We start from the raw sequence: 19,980 nt of genomic DNA on the forward strand, positions 1-19,980 counted from the left end.
AGGGATGGGAGTCACCCCTTTGCCCAATGGATCCATAGTCTATGCTACCCATCTGTTTAGCTGCCATCTTTATTGTCAGATACACTGTCTCAGTATTGCAATGCTTATGTTCAAGTAACCCTTGTTTTACTTCATAATGGCCCCAGAGTACAAAAGTAGTGATGCTGGCAATTGGGTTATGCCAAAGAGAAGCTATAAAGTGGTTTCTTTGAGTGAAAAGGTGAAAGTTCTCGACTTACAAAGGAAAGGAAGAAAAATTGTATGCTGAGGTTGCTAAGATCTACAGTAAAAACAAATCTTCTGTTTTTGAAATTATGAAGAAGGAAAAAGAAATTCGTGTGAGTTTTGCTACGCACCTCAAACTGCAAGAGTTATGGCCATAGTGCATGATAAGTTCTCAGTTAAGATGGAAAAGGCATTATTGCATTTGTGGTAGAAGATATGAACAGAAATGGGTTCTGACTGATGTCAATTGATTCAGTCCTATCCTCAGTTTCAGGCATCCACTGGAGGTCTTGGAATGCACTCCCCCCTGGAGAAGGGGAGATTACTGTTTAGCCCTGCAATTTGGTACTTAACACTACTTCTAATTATACATTTACTGGTAGAATATTTGGTTGATGAATTTTTCCATCACTAAAATGTAAGTTCCATGAAGAGAATGAACATATCTGTTTTGCCATCACTGTATCCATAAAACCTAACAAGTATGTTAAATAAGTGGATATATGGATGAATAAATAATAAAATAATGCATAGGCACTCTCCTGGTGGGTTTATTCTCTAGTCCCAGCTATGTGAAGATATCATGATACTGAAGGACAATACTGTTTAATAGAAATGTGAGTCATAGATGTCATTTTAAACTTTTGAGTAGTCACATTTAAGAAAAAAACAGGTGAAATTGATTTTAATATATTTTAATTAACAGATTCAAAAGTTAATACCTTTCATCATATAATCAATATAAAATATTTTAATAAGATATTTTACTTTTTTATACTAAGTCTTCAAAACACTATTTATATTTTACAGTTCTAGCATACCCAATTAGAACTAGTCTCATTCCAAATTCTCAGTAACCATTGACCCTTGCAAAGTCTGGATGGCCAGGGAAGCAGAACTGGCAGAAGTTTATGTGTGTAAAGAAAGATCCTGGATGGAAAAGTCAGAGTTTATTTTAGGGGAGCCTTGAGAACTCTCTGGTTCAAGAGCATTGGTTTGAGTGAAAGGAGAGAGATTATTTTGAAAATAGATGAATATTTCTACTCAGGCAGTTGAGCGAGTATCACATGAGAAGGGGTAGAGTGGAAGGGGGCCATGGTGGCTGGGGATGAGGCTGAGGTGGAGGGGCAGCAGTTACCACATAGAAAAGGAGCAGAAGGAATAGGGGAAGACAGGGTGGCATTCTCATAGTGGCCCAGAAGACCACGTCCCTGAGTTTATGCACGGCTTCCTGTGGACATCCTAAACAGGCTGAGAAGAACTGAAGGTATGGTCAGACAGCCCCAAATTTTCTTCACGGTAGAATCTGAATTCAACATCCTATTAGTTAATGTTATTTTCTGCCTAAGATAATGTGCTGGGCAAGAAGTATGGTATTTAGAAAATCCATCTCTTTTAAAGTCAGCCAAACCTGAATTTCATTATTTGACTTAATAGTAGCTATTTCACAAGATACACTGTGTTTGAATTCTCATCTACAGAAGAGGTACATTTATATCTAATTGAATGGCTAAATGAATATTATGAGAGATAATGCCAGGCTTCCCCAATGTATTACACACCTCCTGGTTTGTCTGAAATTGTCCTCGTTTCAGCACTGAAAATTCCACAAATTGGGGTGGCTGGTTACCTTACGTACATGTGAGATAATTTTTATGGGACTACTTTAAATTTTAATAATTCTGTACATATTTGTGAAAATATTTATCTTATAATGAGGTTCTACACATGAAACTTGCCAGTTATTATTATGTAAATTGAGGCTAAATTCATAGGCATTCAATTTAAGCAGACAGCATAAATTATAGGTATAGTATTTGTGCATGCCTATAAACGTTTCCAATCTTCAAAAACTGAGATTTCAGAATAACTCTTCAAGAGCATGAATCATAAATATGAAACGCACCACTAGGAAAGATTTTCACATACTCAGTTTCTGCTTAAATTGCTGAGTTTTGTTTTCCTTTTTCATTTTTCCTTTTTTCTTTTTAAAGCAATCTGGAAAAACATTAGTTTCAGTGAACAAAATTTTAATGGTAGTAGATGAGAGACAGAGATTTAAGTATTGAGAAAATGTGTATAAAAAGTATCTTTCACACGGCCTAGTGTATAATAGGTGCCCCAACTTTTTTCTCCCATGGGTCAGTGCTCCTGATGGAAAAGAGGTCCTCCAATTACACAGTAAATGTTTTAGATTTCTACTTTCTCTGTTTATATAAATTCCCTATATTAATTGACTTTCACTTTTACTGCATTCATCTCTTATTTAATGGCAACATGGTTTTGCAGGGCATGATTTTATTTAAAAAAATTTTTTTCTCAGTCTTTCTCAATGAGCATACTATAAGAAAATTAAGTATTACAGAAAAGTGTTTGAGTGACTATTTTCAATTCTCCCAAGGGTAGGTACATAGCTAGGACCATTCTAGATACATACATTAAAAGTTAATTCATTACATGTGATGGAAAATCTGAGGGCCTTAACGCTTAATTCTTCTAGAAACAGTCCTAGACAGAGTCTGGCCAACAGGTTCCAAAATCTTGCTTGAATAAAGACATGTCCTACTGAAAAAGAAACATGTGATTTTTATCTTGTTTTTTAGTTACAGAAGTATAGGCAGATGTGAGATGCACAGTGAAGAGTTTTATTTTATAATTTAAAATACATGAGCTTTATTATTTTCTGTCTATATCATGAGAAATGGTTTTAATATTACTTTTAGAAGTGTTTAATACCAATAAAGAGAACTATTTTTGCAAGATTGCTACCTACCAGAAAGTTAATAATAACAGACCCTTGGGACTGAGAATAAAAATATATTTTGAAATATTTGGAGCTAAAAGATAGTATTATAAGCATTTGGACCATCTCTATTTTTTTTAATGTCTAAGAGCAGATGCATACTAATATCCTTGATTTGATATAAATCAGGATTGGATGTAATCATTACAGTACAAAATGTTTTATATCAGATACTAGCACTGTACCTGTTACATAGAAGCCACTCAATAACTATTAGCTGCTGCCTTCTTCTTTTACTCTCCCTCTCCCTCTTCTTTTGCTCTCCTTTTCCGCTTTCCTACTCTTCCTTTTTCTTTTTTTGGTTTTCTTCCCTCTCTCCTTCTTTTCTCAAGAAGAAAATTATGAGAGTGTACTGTTATACATAAAAAAATTTTTTAAGAGACCATAAGAGACAAGAAAATATGACTCTTCTAGAATCAGTGGGAAAATATATTACAAAATCAAGATATCTAAATCTATATGTTTTTTCCAGCAACTAGAACACGCTACTTCTTTTCAAGGTTATACCTGTCATAATTGCATTGGGCTTTATATTACATATTTGCATTGTCTGGGTTAGATTTGTTCTAGCAGTCCTAACTGCTATTATACTTCAATTAATATTTCCCAATGCTCTCTCATAGATGAACGGTCTGAAGGTGAATACCCATTCACCACTTTAGATCCTCTCCATGAAAGTAGCATGTGCAGGCTGCTTCTAGTCTACCATCTTGGTCCCCTCCTCATTTTTTTTTTTTTTTATTCTTGTGATCAAAAGCCCTAAGTGTTAAAAATTTCTTTTGGTTTACTTATCTTTACAATTATTATTAGCAAGCAATGATCAAATTCATATAAGTTTTTATAATTTTAAAACAAAAAGTAAATGTTATTTGAGTGCACATATTGATGAGATAGATGGGGCTGCTTTTTCTCAATTAGTTTATATATTTGGCAATAGTATTTATCTTATTTATCTTATTGTTAGAATTAGCTAGGATTAGAATTCAAATCCAATTATAGCCTATTGTTCATTTTTATAGATATAAATCCTAAGAAACATTAGTTATGTGACTAAATGGGAATGAAAGATACTTTGTTAAAGCACTTTCACTGAATTCTTTGAAACTTCCAAGTAATATGCAATAAAAAGTCAATGCCAATCTATTATCAAAAATAATTTCTAATTATCTAACATTTGACAACTAAATTATTTTTTTCTTAATTTAATTGAAAGCCAAGATTTCGAAACCATTTGACATCAAAATTATTTTTTACCCAGTTATTACAGTCACTCAATTTCTTAGTTTTGGGGAAGTCTATCAAAAAGACTTTACCAAAACTTTTCAAACAACATAATTATACCCATTATACTTTCACTATGGGGTACCTTACTTAACCTAATACACTCCAAAGCAGTAGGAAGACTCTAAGTATTATTAATATAATTATATATTTGTACACACTACATAGGTTTATCATATCACATTTTTAAATTCTATTTTTATCAAAACATTGGAAGTACAGATTTAACTCATTTTCGAAAAATGATCACCATAAAAATGAACTGGCAAAACCAATCCTAATGTTCAAGGCAACCAACAAATTCAGACCTACTTTTTCCACAAAATGTCTGACTTTATTTTTCAATACAAAGAATAATGTAATATGCCTCTTTACAACATCCACCTGTCTGCTAGTTACATTATCTGTGTTATTTTGTGTCTATATTGACTTATTTTTGCCCTCACTGTGGTCCATGATTTTCTGAAGTTTTCCATGCTTGTTGATTTCTTCATTGGATTCCAGACACTGTAAATATTATGTTGTTGGGTATTGGATTTTGTTTCCTTTTGGTAATTCTTTAAATATTGTTTTTTTTTCGTCCCCCCCACCCCCCGCCACAGGACACAATTAAGTTACTGGGAAAACAGTTTCATCCTTTCAAGACTTACTTTTAAGCTTTGTTAGGTGTTCCCAGTGTTTAGTCTAGGGCTAAGTTGGCCCCACAACTAAAGCAATGCCCCTCTGAAGACTCTATGCAATAACCTGTGTGTTAGAAGGCTCTGACTGGGCCTAGTGATTGTGGCACTACTTGTCCTGTGGCCCACAAACTCACTCCAGGCAGTAAGGGGGGGCAATTCTGATTCAATTCATTTGTTTCCTTTGCTAAAAAAAAAAAAATCACTGTTCTGCACTGCCTGTTTTCCAATGTATAAAAACAATTATTTCATATATTTTATCTATATTTTTAGTTGTTTAAGGAAGGGGGGTTCTGTCTCCTGTTATTCTATCGTGACTGGACATGGAAGTATCACTTTCCTACTCTCGAATAAATTTCAATTCAGAAAATATCAACATAGGCCCAAACACCCTGCTTCTAGCCTTGTATATCATTCTTAGCAAAAATTTGTAAAAGATAGGAGTGAAAGACATGAAACATTACCATATGTTAATACTGTTAGCAGAACGAGCCTTTATACATCCCAATACTTTGAATTTTCTCTTTTTTTGTCATCCTAACAATTTTATTCTTGTTAAAGATGCATCATATAAATATCTTGATTGTATAAATCAGGAGAAAGAAACCACAATGTAATTTGACTAGCTATGGTATGAGAAAAAAATATTAACTATTTATAGGAAATTAATTACTAAAAAGAAATGAAAGTTAATGTTAAAGAATACCATAGAGCTAAGGAAGAATACCAAAGGAAGAAATACATTTGAAAAACGACCCCTTCCTCAAAGCTGGGATTCAGACCTCATTGGTGAAGGTGTGGTTACAGTCTACTAGATAGGGGAGAAGTTGGCAGAGTTGCCCTAGGTCAGAGCTGGTCCACAGTCACTAGACCGAGGCAAACAGAGAGGGAAATACAGGCTGGTGCTGGCACACTCAAAGGTAAGCAACCACGTGTGTCACGCACTGTTGTAGCAAGCTGAGAATAGGTGCACCCAAACCCTGAGAAGCTCCTTTCTCCTGTAGTGTTACTCTACCACACTCTACTGGCAAAGGAAAAAGGTTTATAAGATTCAAGCAGGGCAATGAAGGGTGAATTTGGAGTTAAGAAGCAATAATCTGACAAGCAACCATTTTGAAATATACCAGAGTATTCTGTCCTTCTCAGCAAGTTCTGCACTCCGTAGAAATTATTTAACCAAAACCTAATATGCTATGGCTTTTTCAGAGCCTAACTGATCTGAGAAATTAAATATAGTCAATTAATCTTTGACAAAGGAGCAAAAGCAATACAATGGAGAAAAGATAATCTATTCAATAAATGGTGCTGGAACAACAGCACAGCCACCTGCAAAACAATGAACCTGGACTCAGACCTTACATCCTTCACAAAAATTAATTCAAAATGGATAACACGCCTTAATGTAGATGCAAAAACTAAAAATTCTTCTGGAAGATAACAAGAGAAAACCAAAATGACCTTCGGTTTGAGGATGATTTTTAAAATACAACACCAAAGGCATTATCCATGAAAGAAAGAATTAACAAGCTAGATGTCATTAAAATAAAAAATCTGTGCTCTGCAAAAGACACTGTCAAGAGAATGAAAAACAAGCAACAGACTGGGAGAAAATATTTGCCAAAGATACATCTGATAAAGGACTGTTATTGAAAACATACAAAGAATTCTTAAAACTCAACAATAAGAAAACAAACAACTCAATTAAAAAATGGGCCAAAGACCTTAACAGATACCTCAACAGGGAAGATAAACAGAAAGCAAATAAGCATATGAAAAAGTGTTCCCCATGATAGTCATCAGGGAAATGTGAATGAAAACAACAATGAAATACCTCTACAAACCTATTAGAAGGGCCAAAATCCACAATTCTGACAACACCGAATGCTAGCAATGAAGTGGGACAACAGGAATTCCCATTCATTGTTCATGGGAATGCAAAATGGTACAGCCACTATGAAAGACATTTTGGTGGTTTCCTACAAAGCTAAACATACTATTAATATTACCATATGATCCAGCAATCACACTCCTTGTTATTTACACAAAGAAGTTGAAAACTTACGTTTACATGAAACCTGCTCATGAATATGAGTTTTATTCATAATCGCCCAAACTTGTAAGCAATCAAAATATCAAGATGTCCTTCAGTAAGGGAGTGGATAAACTGTAGTACATCCAAATAATAGAATATTATTCAGTGCTAAAAAGAAATGCTATATCAAGCTAGGAAAACACATGGAGAAATCTTAAATGCATATTATTAATACTAAGTGAAAGAAGCCAATCTGAAAAGGCTACATACCATATGTTTTCAATTATATGACATCCTAAAAAAGGCAAAACTATGTAGATAGCAGTTGCTAGGAGTTGGGGGAGGAAAGAATGAACAGGCAGAGCACAGAGAATTTTTAGAGCAGTGAAGCTATCCAGTGTGACACTACAATTGTGGAGACATCATTATGCATTTGTCCAAACCCATAGAATGTATAACACCAAAAGTGAACCCTAATGTAAACTATGCAGTTTGGGTGATGATATATCAATGTAGGTTCATCTACTGTAACAAATGTACCACTCTGTTGGGGAGACCATGTACCACTCATGTATGGGGCAGGGAGTATATGGGAAATCTCTGTACCTTTTGCTCAATTTTGCTGTGAACCTAAAACTGCCATAAAAACAAAGTCTATTTTAAAAAATTAAAAAGGAAAAATATGAAAGGGAACCTATAATTTAAATAATTGTTGTTCATCACTTGAATCCTGAACAAAAAGAAAATATGAAAACTTTTAAAAATTATGAGAGAATAGGGAAAATTTAAACATTGGATATTTGATAATTCTAAGGAAACAGATTTAATTTTTTAAAGTATGATAATATATTTGTGGTTGTTTATTAAAATTATCTTTTTCTTTTAAAAATACATACTAAAATATTAAACAGATGAAATCATATTGTCTGAGATTTGCTCCAAAATTATTAAGGGAATAAAATGGGTAGGGCATTAGATTAAATGAAATTGTCTATAAATTGATTCTCACTGAAGCTGTGCAATTAGGAACATGAGGTATAATATACTAGTTTCTCTACCTTTGTATGATTGAAATTTTCCTCAATAAAAAGACAATTAAAACTACACACACACACACACACACACACACACACACACAAAATACATACTCAAACTATGAATTATAGTAGTAAACTAAACACACTTGATCCTAGCACCCAATTTAAGTTATCATACCCATACGATAACATCTAGGTAGTATTTGTCCCTCATCTCTGCCCTTTGACTGCATCCTAAGTGATAACCACTATCTTGACTTTTTTATTATTCCTTAAAGTTATCATCATGATCATCATCATTGTCATCATTATTTTATTGTATTGCAATAGGTATCCCTAAATATTTGGTTTTGCTTGTTTTTGAGCTTCCTAAAAATACTGTCGTAGTTCAAGTAGTCTTGAATCTTAAATCTGGGATTTATTTCTTCACTCAACATTATGATTCTAAACTTCATTCACATAGTTCATTTCACTCAGTTCATAAAATATGCCTTGATGAGAGTACTTACTACATAATCATAATTAATAAACCAAATATTCAGGTCTCAACTAAGTCAAAAACTTGTTGAGAGTAGAGACCGTGACTTTTTATCAGTTTTCTAATCTAGCAAAAGGCAGTATACATAGTAGGTATTTCATACATGCACATTTAATGAATAGCTAAACAAATGAATAAGTGTATGAATAAAATAGTTAACTAACAATGTGCTTCAATAATAAAAAAGGAAATCTATGCTTTTAAAAAAAATTATTTCTAAAATTTTAAGGCAATTCATTAGAATAACTGGTAAAAGGCAGAGATTAGAGACTCATACAAGATGAAATGACACATGGGGCCTTCACTCCCCTGTTTCTATATTACAACATATATCATTAAAATAAATAACTACTCAAAGAATAATCTTCTCATTTTTAGCATTAAGTTACATAAAATTTAAATTCTGATTTTGATATCCAGTGCAACAAAATTAAAGAAACTAAATATCAGTTCAACAAATAATAATTTTTTATTTAATTGAAAACTGACAGATGGCTGGCACTAAAATTAATTGGTGCCTAGAAGTCAAAGCTGATGCAAGCACAATTAGTCTTCAAGAAAAGAATGCTACGCAAGCTCAAACATTTCTCTTGTTCATTTAAGAAGTATTTTACATTTGGCATAGAGGCCAGTGATTTATTAGCTTACGTTTTCTCTAAACAGCACTCTGGTTACTCTCAGTATTCAAACACAACAGCTTCATTGTATAAACCCAAGCATCATGCTTTATTTTTATTACTTTTAGGAGACTGTGATAGTATTGAATTTAGAAAAGGAAGACTAATATCCTCTTTGATACTGTTGATCAAAGCACTTCTCTGCAAGGAGCATGAGTCTTTGCCAACAATGGGTATTGCTTCTTGAGGTAAAGCCTTATAAAAAGTTCAGAAGAGAAATGATGAGCTACAATTTTCATCTGGCAACTGGAACTATTGCCCAATATTACTAGGAGGTTTAAAGTTTCAGTAAAATTTGATCAACTTGAACATAAAAGTTAGGCAAGTTTATCTGTTAAATATTTCCAGTCTTCTTTCCAGATGCAGTTATTCAGTGATCATTTTGCTCTCCTTCTGCTTCTTTTAGGAAGAGAAATTTCCTGCTTTCAGTGATTTGTGAGGAAAAATATAATATTAGGTTTGAAATGTTTATATCTTTTATTCAGTTATAAATCTGTTTTTCGCCAGGTATAAACATGGACACAAAGATATGTGTGAGTCCCAGAAATATCAGGTAGTGACCGTATCACAAATTATATATTTTCTGACTTTGGTCATTATTTCCATTTGGTTATCATTTTTCATAGTTTATATGATTAGAGCATCTAGACTGCCAAAATTAGGTAAAAATTGTGTTATAGCCTGAGCTTTGATGTAGTTTCCTACCATCCAACATGACAAGAAATGGTAAAGGCATGTTAAATGAGGCTGGAATAAGGCTCGTGGTCATTGAAATAACCACACTGAAGTACTGTGGCTTAATGTGGAGTTTCTCATTGGGTCAGAATTATACTAAGATATTAATATTTACACCGCTTGGGGAATTTTGAAGAGCTGGGTAGTCAGAGACCTGAGGCCCATCAGGCAGCCTCATCAGTTTACTTCAGTATAGTACACTGACATAATCATATTCTCTCTCTTTTTTGTAATGACCCAGAGCCACACCTAAGAAGTCTTGAGCAAGTGGACTCTATAATCATATTCTCTATGTGTCATTTATATAAAAATGATTGCAAAGCCCTAGCTTAATGTATTAAAAATTAATCAAAGGAATTCTTTCTCAATAATTACATTTATATTCTTGAGTTTTTGTATGGTCCCACAGCTATTAATTGACTGTTATAATTATTTTTTTAAGAAATTGTATGGCTGGTATACATAAATTCCAAAAAAATTTGTAATTCAATAAATATGGATATTAAAATATAAAAATCCTTCACATAAGCTTGAGAGAGATATTACATCTCATTATTTTTTCTTATTCCTAGGTAGTTAGAGATATCTTATTTATCAAACTAATTTCTTATAAATTAAAATTTTGATCTACAAAAAGGAATAAGGAGTAAATACAGTAAATACATAATATTTATGTCAACAAATATGATACTTTTGTATTATATAAATTCCTTTAAAATATAATCCACTGTTTAAACAAAAAATAATAACAATATCATATGGGGTTTCTAACAAATGAAGATTAAAACCTATAATAACCCTAACATAAAGACCCAGAGAAGAAAAATGGAAATATACTATAAAGTTCTTGCTCCTTGAAAGTAAGTTGTCCTAAGTGAAATTGTATATTGTAAGCCATAAAGCAGTCATTAAATAACACAACAAAGAGTTATAGATAACAAGGCAACAAAGAAGCTAAAAATAGAATCAGTTAATACAAAATCCAAAGGAAGGCAGAAAAATGGGGAAAAGAGGGAGAAGAACATATGGAATGCATAGATAAAAAGCAAATAGCAAGATCATAGTTTTAAACTCAATCATACTAATTGTAAATGGTCAAATCATCTCAATTAAATAAAGACAAATTGTTAGATTGGATTTTTTTTTTTTTTTTAAAAAGCAAGAAACATATTATGGGTTGAATTGTGTCCTTCCAAAAGATGCAGTAGTCTCCTATATCCTCAGGAGATAACGTTCTAAGAGCCCCAGGAGATGCCTAAAACTGTGGATAGTACTAAACCCTCTGTAAGAACTTACCACACCTTGTGGCCATAACCTTTGCAGTTTGAAGTGCGACAGCAAAACTCACATGAATTTCTTTTCCCTTCTTCACAATGTCACAGATAGAAGACTGATTCTTATCATAGATGTTAGCAACCTTAGCATACGATTTTTTTCTTTCCTTAAGTTGAGCACTTTCACCTTTTCACTTAAAGAAAGCACTTCACAGCTTCTCTTTGCCATATCCAAATTGCCAGTATCACTACTCCGGTGCTTTGAGGTCATTATTGAGTCAAATAAGGGTTACTTAGATACAAGAACCTACTGCAATACAGCTACTAAATGACTAACCGTGAAGTGCAGCCCCTCCACCAAATCCAAACTTTGGAAGTTTGGATTCAGTCAGAAGGCTGCACTCAAGAATCCAGAAGGCCACATGTGGCCCCAAGGCTGCAGATTCCTCTCCCCTAATGGGTGGCATAAACAGCATGGACAATTCATGTCCCAAGCCAGAATGTGTGAGATTTCATCACAGTACGCAGAACAGCATGCAATTTAAACCTTACGAATTGTTTACTTCTGAAGTTTTCCATTTAATATTTTGGAACCGTGGTTGACTGTTGGTAATTGAAATCATGGACAATGAAACCTATAGGTAAAGAGAGACTATTGCATATTGAAATCCTAACCCCCAGGACCTCAAAATGTGATCTTATTTGGAAACACAATCATCAGAGGGGTAATCAGTTAAAATGAGATCATTAGGGTGGGCCCTTATTCAATAAGATTGGTGACCTTCTTAAAAGAAGAAATTTGGATGAAGAGTCAGACACACACACGGGAAAGATGATCTGAAGACATAGGGAGAATGTCATCTGAAGACAGTATTAGAGTGTTACATATACAAACCAAGGAATGCCTGAGGCTACCATAATTTAGGAAAGAGGCATGGAACAGTTTCTTCTCTGGCACATTAAGAAAGACCATGGCTCTTTTGACAACTTAATTTAGGACTTCTGGCCTCGAGGACTATGAGACAATAAATTTCTGTAATTTCAATACCTCCTTCTCAATAATGGATTTATACAAGTAGACAGAAAATTGCCAAGGATATAGAAGATTTGAATAACGTTATTAAGCAACATGACCTAATTGACATTTATAGAACACTCCAGCCAGTAAAAGCATAAAATATACACTTTTTAAGTGCACATGGAAGATAAATCTATTCTAAGCAATAAAAGAAATCTCAATAAGTTTAAAATGACTCAAGTCATTCAAAGTATGTTCCCTGATCACAATTATATTAAATTTGAAATAAATTATGGAAAAATATCTGGAAAATCCCCAGATATTAGAAACTAAACAACACAATTCCAAATAACCCATGGCTAGAATTAATCCTATAAATGCAGTGTTCATTTAACATTGGAAATTAATCAACATACTTCACCATATTAACAAAAATTTAAAAATTAACATCATATACTTATTTCAACAAATACAGACAGAGCATTTGACAAAATCTCACAGCAATTTCTATAAAAGCTGTCAGCAATGTAGAGATATAAGGGAACTTTCTCAATCTGATAAAAGGTATTATATTAGTTTATTTTGCTACTGTAAAAAATGCTATAAATTCCATGGCTTAGAACAACACAAATTTGTTGTCTTATAATTCTGGAGGTCGTAAGTTTAAAGTAGTTTGGCAGGAGTGTATTCCTTGTAGAGGTTCCAGGGAAGAGTCCATTTTCTTACCATCTCCAGATTTTAGAGACTTCCTCCCCTCTTTGGCTCATGGTCTCTCAACACAAAATCTGCTTCCATCATCACAGCATCTCCTTCTCTGACTATAGCCCTCATCTTTCCTTCTTATAAAGACCTGCGTGGTTACATTAGGCCCACCTTGATAATGCATCATAATCTTTCCAACTCAAAATCCTTAACTTAATCACATCTGTAAAGTCTCCTTTTCCATGTAAAGTAAAATACTCATAGGGGCCAAGAATTAGGACATGGACATCTTCGGGGGCCAGGGGACATTATTCAGCCTACCACAGGCATCTATGAAAAGTCTAAAACTAATATTCTTATGGTGAAATACTAGAGGATTTTCTCCTAAGATCAGGAGCAAGGTGAAGATGTCTGCTCTTATAACTTCTGTTCAACATTGTACCAGAGGTTCTAGCCATTGAAATTATTACTCAAAATGGAAATAAAAGGCATCTATTGGAAAGAGATAAGTTAAACTCTCTTTGGAGTTAAAATAATTGCCTGTGTAACATAATGGAACCTATAATGGCTGCCACAATTGAGAGTGACTTGAGCAGATTTGGTGGATACATAATCAATATATAAAAATTAATAGCAACAAACAATTGAAATTGAGATAAAAAAGAAACAATATTTGCTAAAAATAGGATCAAAATATAAAGTACACAGGGATAAAACTGATGAAAGATGTGGAAGACATGTATATGAAAAATTACAAAACACTGCTGAGAGAAATTAAAGAAGACCTAGATAAATGGAAAGGTACGGAGTGTCCGTAAATGGGAAGACTCACTACAGTAAATGTGTTAATTTTCCTCAAAACAATATATAGATTCAACACAATTCAAATTAAAACTCCAGTAGGCTTTTTTGTAAAAATTTATAAACTGATTCTAAAATTCATGCAGAAATTCAGAGTCTAGAATAGCTAAAATAACTCTGTCAAAGAAGTACAAAGATAGAAGACTAAACAACCTGCTGAATGATTATTAGGTCAAGGAGGAAATTAAGATGGAAGTCAAAAGATTCTTTGAACTAAATGATAAAGGGGACACAAGTAATCAAAATCTGTGGGACACAGCTAAAGGAGTTCTGAGAGGAAAATTAATAGCCATAAATGCCTATATCCAAAAGACAGAAAGATCACAAATCAACAATCTAATGAATCATCTCAAAGAACAGGAAAAGGATGAGCAAACCAATCCCAAACCCAGCAGAAGAAAAGAAATAACCAAGATCAGAGCAGAACTAAATGAAATCAATAATAAAAAAACTACATGGAAGACTAATAAAACAAACATTTTGTTCTTTGACAAAAATAAACAAAATTGACACACCTCTCACTAGATTAACCAGAACCAGAAAAGAAAGGACTCTAATAAGCTCAATCAGGAATGAAAAAGGAGAAATTACAACTGATACCATGGAAATACATATGCATGCCATATTATCCAGTCATTGTACTTCAAGATATTTATGACATGATAAATGAAAGCATATGTACACATAGACACTTGTAAATGAATGCTCACCATAACTTTATTTGCAATAACCCAAACTGGAAACAGCCCAAATGTCTAATCAATAGATAAATACATTGTGGTATAGTCATACAATGAATTGCCATATGATAATAAAAAAGGAATGAACTATTGAAACACATAAAAACATGGGTGAATTCTAAAATAATTTTGCTAAGTGATGAAAGGTGATTATTTAAGGATTCTTAGACATTAAAATCAGATGTTTTAACACATTTATTGAGTACTTTAAAATTTAATAAATAAAAATAATGGATCTCTTGCTGGGAAGGGCAGGAAAGAGAAGGTGATGAGGGTAGGAAGGAAGAATTAACAGTGAAGTTTATTTATGAGCAAAAAAGGTAATGTCATATTTCATATATTATCCTACAATAAAAACCCTTAACCTATCATCAAACACCCCAAAGGAGTCCAGGGATGGACTCAAAGAAATGTGTGACTGTTTCAAGGACATATATATTATTCCTGGGGAGAGGGCCCATCACTGTGATCAAAGTATTGAAGGGCTTCATAGTATAAAATATTAATAACTACTCAATGATCTATGTCAAGAATATATAGAAAAATCTGATGGAAACATTCCACTCTATTTGATCTTCTATCTTTTATTAAGATGGTCTTATAAAAACCAGCTGGCTGATTTTTATGAGCTTTGTAACACTTACTGTGTGTGACAAATCTCTTTCACAGTGAAAAATAGGCCCTCACTAAATGTGTTATTCAAGATTTTCAACATTAAATGCTAGTTTTGCTGAATAAAAGAAAACTGAACAAACTAAATCTTTTCCAACAAGTTCTTCTCTTAACACATGTATAGAGTTATCACATTTACTAGAGACAATTAATAGTTTAAACTATTATGTCAGTATTTTATTGCAAATATCCTGTTGTGACAACACTCAGTAAGTTAATGAAAGCCAGCCATTGTTAAAAGTAGTCAGATAATTTACCCAACTGAACCACCTGCATATATTTTAAGTCCTTACACTATTTTAATATCAACTTTTCAAAACATTTTAAGATTGTAATGGTAAAAGGCAAATAGAATTATGCTATGTAGTTGGGTGTAGTGGCTCACGCCTGTAATCCCGGCTATTCAGGAGTGTGAGGTCCCTTGAGATCAGAAGTTTGAGACCAGCCTGGACAACATGGCAAGACCCCTTTAAAGAAAAAAAGTAAAAACAAAAATTAGCCAGGTGTGGTGGTACTTGCCTGTAGTCCCAGCTACTCTGGAAGCTGAGGTACAAGGATTGCTTGAGCCCAGGAGTTCAAGTTCAAGGCTGCAATGAGCTATGACCATGCCACTGCACTCCAGCTTGGGCAACAGAGCAAGACTCTGTCCTTAAAAAAGAAAAATAAGGAACTACGCTATGTGTTAGGAAATAAACAGCAATCTAAAACCTGAGTAAGTACTAAGTAACCTAACCTCTGTTTCTTTAATTGTCCTCTAACATTCCTGTAACATTTTCCCTCTCAGTTATTACAAAAACTTAACAGAATCAGTAAGTTAAATAACTTATCAATCAACAAAATATTTAAAATTAGAGCTGTTCTGGAAACTTCAAGTTCCTTCAAATCACTCCCCTCCAATCAATTATATCTGTGAATGTCCAGATACTGAGAACATAATCCCTGTATAGTGCTTTTATTTACATGTATATTTCCATCTCTTTCTTCTACCCCAAGATGTTCTAAACTATGTCTTAGAAAAGAGCTGAAAAATTGATACTTAGTATATTCCTCTCAATATTCTTTGAATTACCCTCTACCCTCTATAACTTTTCTGTAATCTTTGTTTTTACCCCAAGTCTAACATCATTTTGATTGCTTTTCATTTTTTCAAGTCAACTTCTTGACAACTAGAGCCCTCTTCTTCTCTGAGAGAGCTGTAGTGTTTTCTCAGCTATGCTTTTACGTTGTTTTTTTTTTTAGGATATAAATAATCACGTTCGTCTTATTTGTTGTTTTCAACTGCAATCTTCCTACCCTCTCTTCCACCTTGAGAGCCAAGGAATGACGTTTTGCTCAGCTGCTGAGTCTCATTTGTTATGACACTAACATGTGTTTCTTTTCTGTTCCTTCGCTGGTTCAAAAATATAACACCAGGAAAACAATGTCAATTAAATTATCTCAGAGGAGAAAAACGTGAAGTTTGTAGCAACTAACTTCATTAAAGTGAATCTGTAAAAGCATGGCTTACCAAAAATGGATGAATAGGCAAGCAAACTTCAAACCCAAACAAATGCTTCTTCAAAGATAATCTTAGAAAATTATTTTTGTTTATGTTTTTAACATTTCAGGGTTTTCTGAATTATTTGTTCAATGTCACACCACATCAATATGTTAATCTTGTAGCATTTCTTTCAATCACAGAAATTTGCCCATGGTATATTCAATTGGTCTATCCATGAATTCGTTCTCTCCTGGGTCATCAAAATGGGAGTGTATGGTGATCTGATGAATTTTGTATTTGCATATTTCACAAGATATAATAATTGTGCCTTGAATTTATTTATACAAAGCTCTATATGTTCAAGGAGAGAAATGACATGATTTCTTTTCAGGATTCCTGAAAGATTCCTGCACTCATATGTTTACTACAACATTATTCACAATAGCAAAGATATGGAATCAACCTGAGTGTCCATCAATGGATGAGTGGATAAAGAAAATGGAATACTATTCATCTATAAAAAAGAATGAAATCATGTCTTTTATAGCACCGTGGATAAAACAAGAAGCCATTATCTTAAATGAATTCAGAAACAGAAAGTCAAATACCACATGTTCTCATTTATAAGTGGGAGATAAATAATGTGTATATAAGGACATAATGTGTATAATAACAGACACTGGAGACTGGGAAGCATGGGAGCATAGGGTGGGTGAGGAATGGGAAATTACTTAATGGGAACAATGTACATAATTGGGTGATGGTGACACTAAAAGCCCAGGCTTCACCACTACGCTATGTAGCCATGTGAAAAAACTGCACTTTTAAATCTATTCAAATAAAAAATCAAGCAGGAAAAAATATTGTATGTTTATTAACTTTCTATATCCTGGACAAAAAGAGAACTTTTAATTTATTGTTGCAACTAAAAAATTACTATAGCTAAATGCATATCACTTTTACTGATTTTTTTGGAATATAATATGCTGTTTGAACACATTTGTAGATCATTTTTTGACTTAGAAAATTATTTTTATTGATGTTTTCCATTATTATTTATTTTGACTTTGCTGGGTGTTTTTTTGCTTGAGTTTTTTGCAATTAGATCTATTGTCTGTATTTTGACTCTTTATTTTTTGTACTCCATGTCCTTCATATTCTCTATCATATTTTTCTTTGTTCTTTACCTCTATATTCTAGAGACATTTGGAAGTTTATATGCTGATTTAATTTTCTTCAGTATCTTTTCTGCTTTTTTGACTTGAGAGGGGATTTTAACTTTTTTCTTATTTTTTGGAAATCCTTACTTAGTAATTTCTCATTTTACCTCTTGGTAACATTCTTTTAATGCATCATAATGTTTTCTTGTTATAATTTTTTGCTCCTATTTCAAAGAGGCTAACACTTTTTGCATTTGCTTGAGAATTTCTACCCATTTTCTAAATCTTATAATAGATTATTTCTTAGGTTGCTTTCAGAAATATTCTCTTCCTGTCAGTTTTTGGATGTTGTTTCTTTTCCCTTGTCCTGCAGTATTTTTACATTACTCTCTCTTGCTTCTTTTTCTGTAGCCACCATTGAATGTAGCCAAATCTTTTCAGATTTATATCTGTCAACAGATTATGTGGATTACTCCTGGTCCAATTTATATATTCTTAGATAATGGTTAAATCTCTCTTTCAAATCTACATCTGGAGAAAAGGTTAATACATAAACAGCTCCTAGATCAATTCTCAATTTCTTGCAAGGATATGCCTAGTTCAGTTGCATACCACTGAGACTGCTATTTATCTTATGGAAAATTTCCTGTTTTTTTTTTTATTCTGAATGATAAATTATATAAATTGATGCAATTCCTAGGGCATATTCTAACTAGGAATTTCTGCCAGCCTCCAATTCTTGCTATGGTGTTTTACGCGTGGAAAGTACACCTTTTAAGCAATAATGCTTTATAACTAGACCTCTATTGTAACAGTCCAGCTGACTTTCTGGGATTTTCTTTTTTTTTTTGGCTAGATAAACAAAAATAGAATAGAGGTCACGTGGCAAAAAAAAATGGAAGTAAAATGCACTATTCTGGCTATCCCAAAATGCAATAAATAAATGATAGAAAAAAAGTAGCTCCATATTATCTGCTACTAATGTTGGGTATCCAATCATTGAACCTACAGTGGAGTGGGATAGGTGCAAAATATCATCTCTCTTTATGAGGTGAAACGTGGGTGAGCTGTGATGTTAACTTCAGTAAGTTTTTTTTCTTTCTAACCACATGAACTCTTCTATGTTTAACAAAGATATGAGAGTTAAGAATTTTCCCCAAATCTGACTTCAGGTGGTCTATGGACCTTAGTGTTTAGTATCGTTTTTGTAACATTTTCTCCCACTCTCTTCATAATTGTGTTAGTAGGAAGTAAAGGGAAAGGCATTGGAGACTACCAGACAAAAGTCATTTAAATGAAAAGCCCAGATGAGATCATTTTTGCTTCATTTGTTAACATTTTCTTTCTTGTTAAAGGCGTTAAGGATTAGTTCTGTAACCGGCTAGTTAGACATTCATTCAAACTGTTTTATTTATAAACATCTTCTGACATTTGTGGGCCTTGAGGTTCCCAGGTTTCTTTGGTGGCATTCTGGTGTCTTTATTACATGTCACTGCCAAGTGTTATAGCGTAGAGATAACAAAGAAGAAAAATATAGCAGAAATTTGACAGCATCTGATAGGCTCACTTTTGTATAGTTTTCCATTTAGATGAATAGTTTTTTTTATATTTGAAAACAGATTGGAAACATAACTAATGCATTTTGGACACCTACTCTGATTAATGTTGTACTAGGTGCCTTCATGTATCTTTCCCTATTTAAGCCTTTGAAAGAGAGGATGCCTAACTCTCATTATTACAGATGAGACAATATGAGCCTCAGGGAAGTCAAGAGAGCTGTTCTGTGTCATACAGCTTGTAAGTGGCCAGCTAAGTTCTCAGCCTAGTTCAGGTCTGCATGGCTACTGAGTCCCCATCCTTTCCAGCACACCGTGATGAACATTTAGTATGTGAAAACAATTCACACATTCATATTCTGTGTACTGTCTTTAAGCAAATTCTTACCCAGATACTAACAATAAATAAATAATTAATATGTGGATGGCAACATTTTCAGATTTTTGTTATTCTGCCTTTGGTTGAAAGACAAAGTTTGGTAAAGCAAATAGTAAGAATACTTTTGAAAATC

This window comes from Lemur catta, chromosome 6 (assembly GCF_020740605.2).
Source record: "Lemur catta isolate mLemCat1 chromosome 6, mLemCat1.pri, whole genome shotgun sequence".
NCBI lineage: Eukaryota > Metazoa > Chordata > Mammalia > Primates > Lemuridae > Lemur > Lemur catta.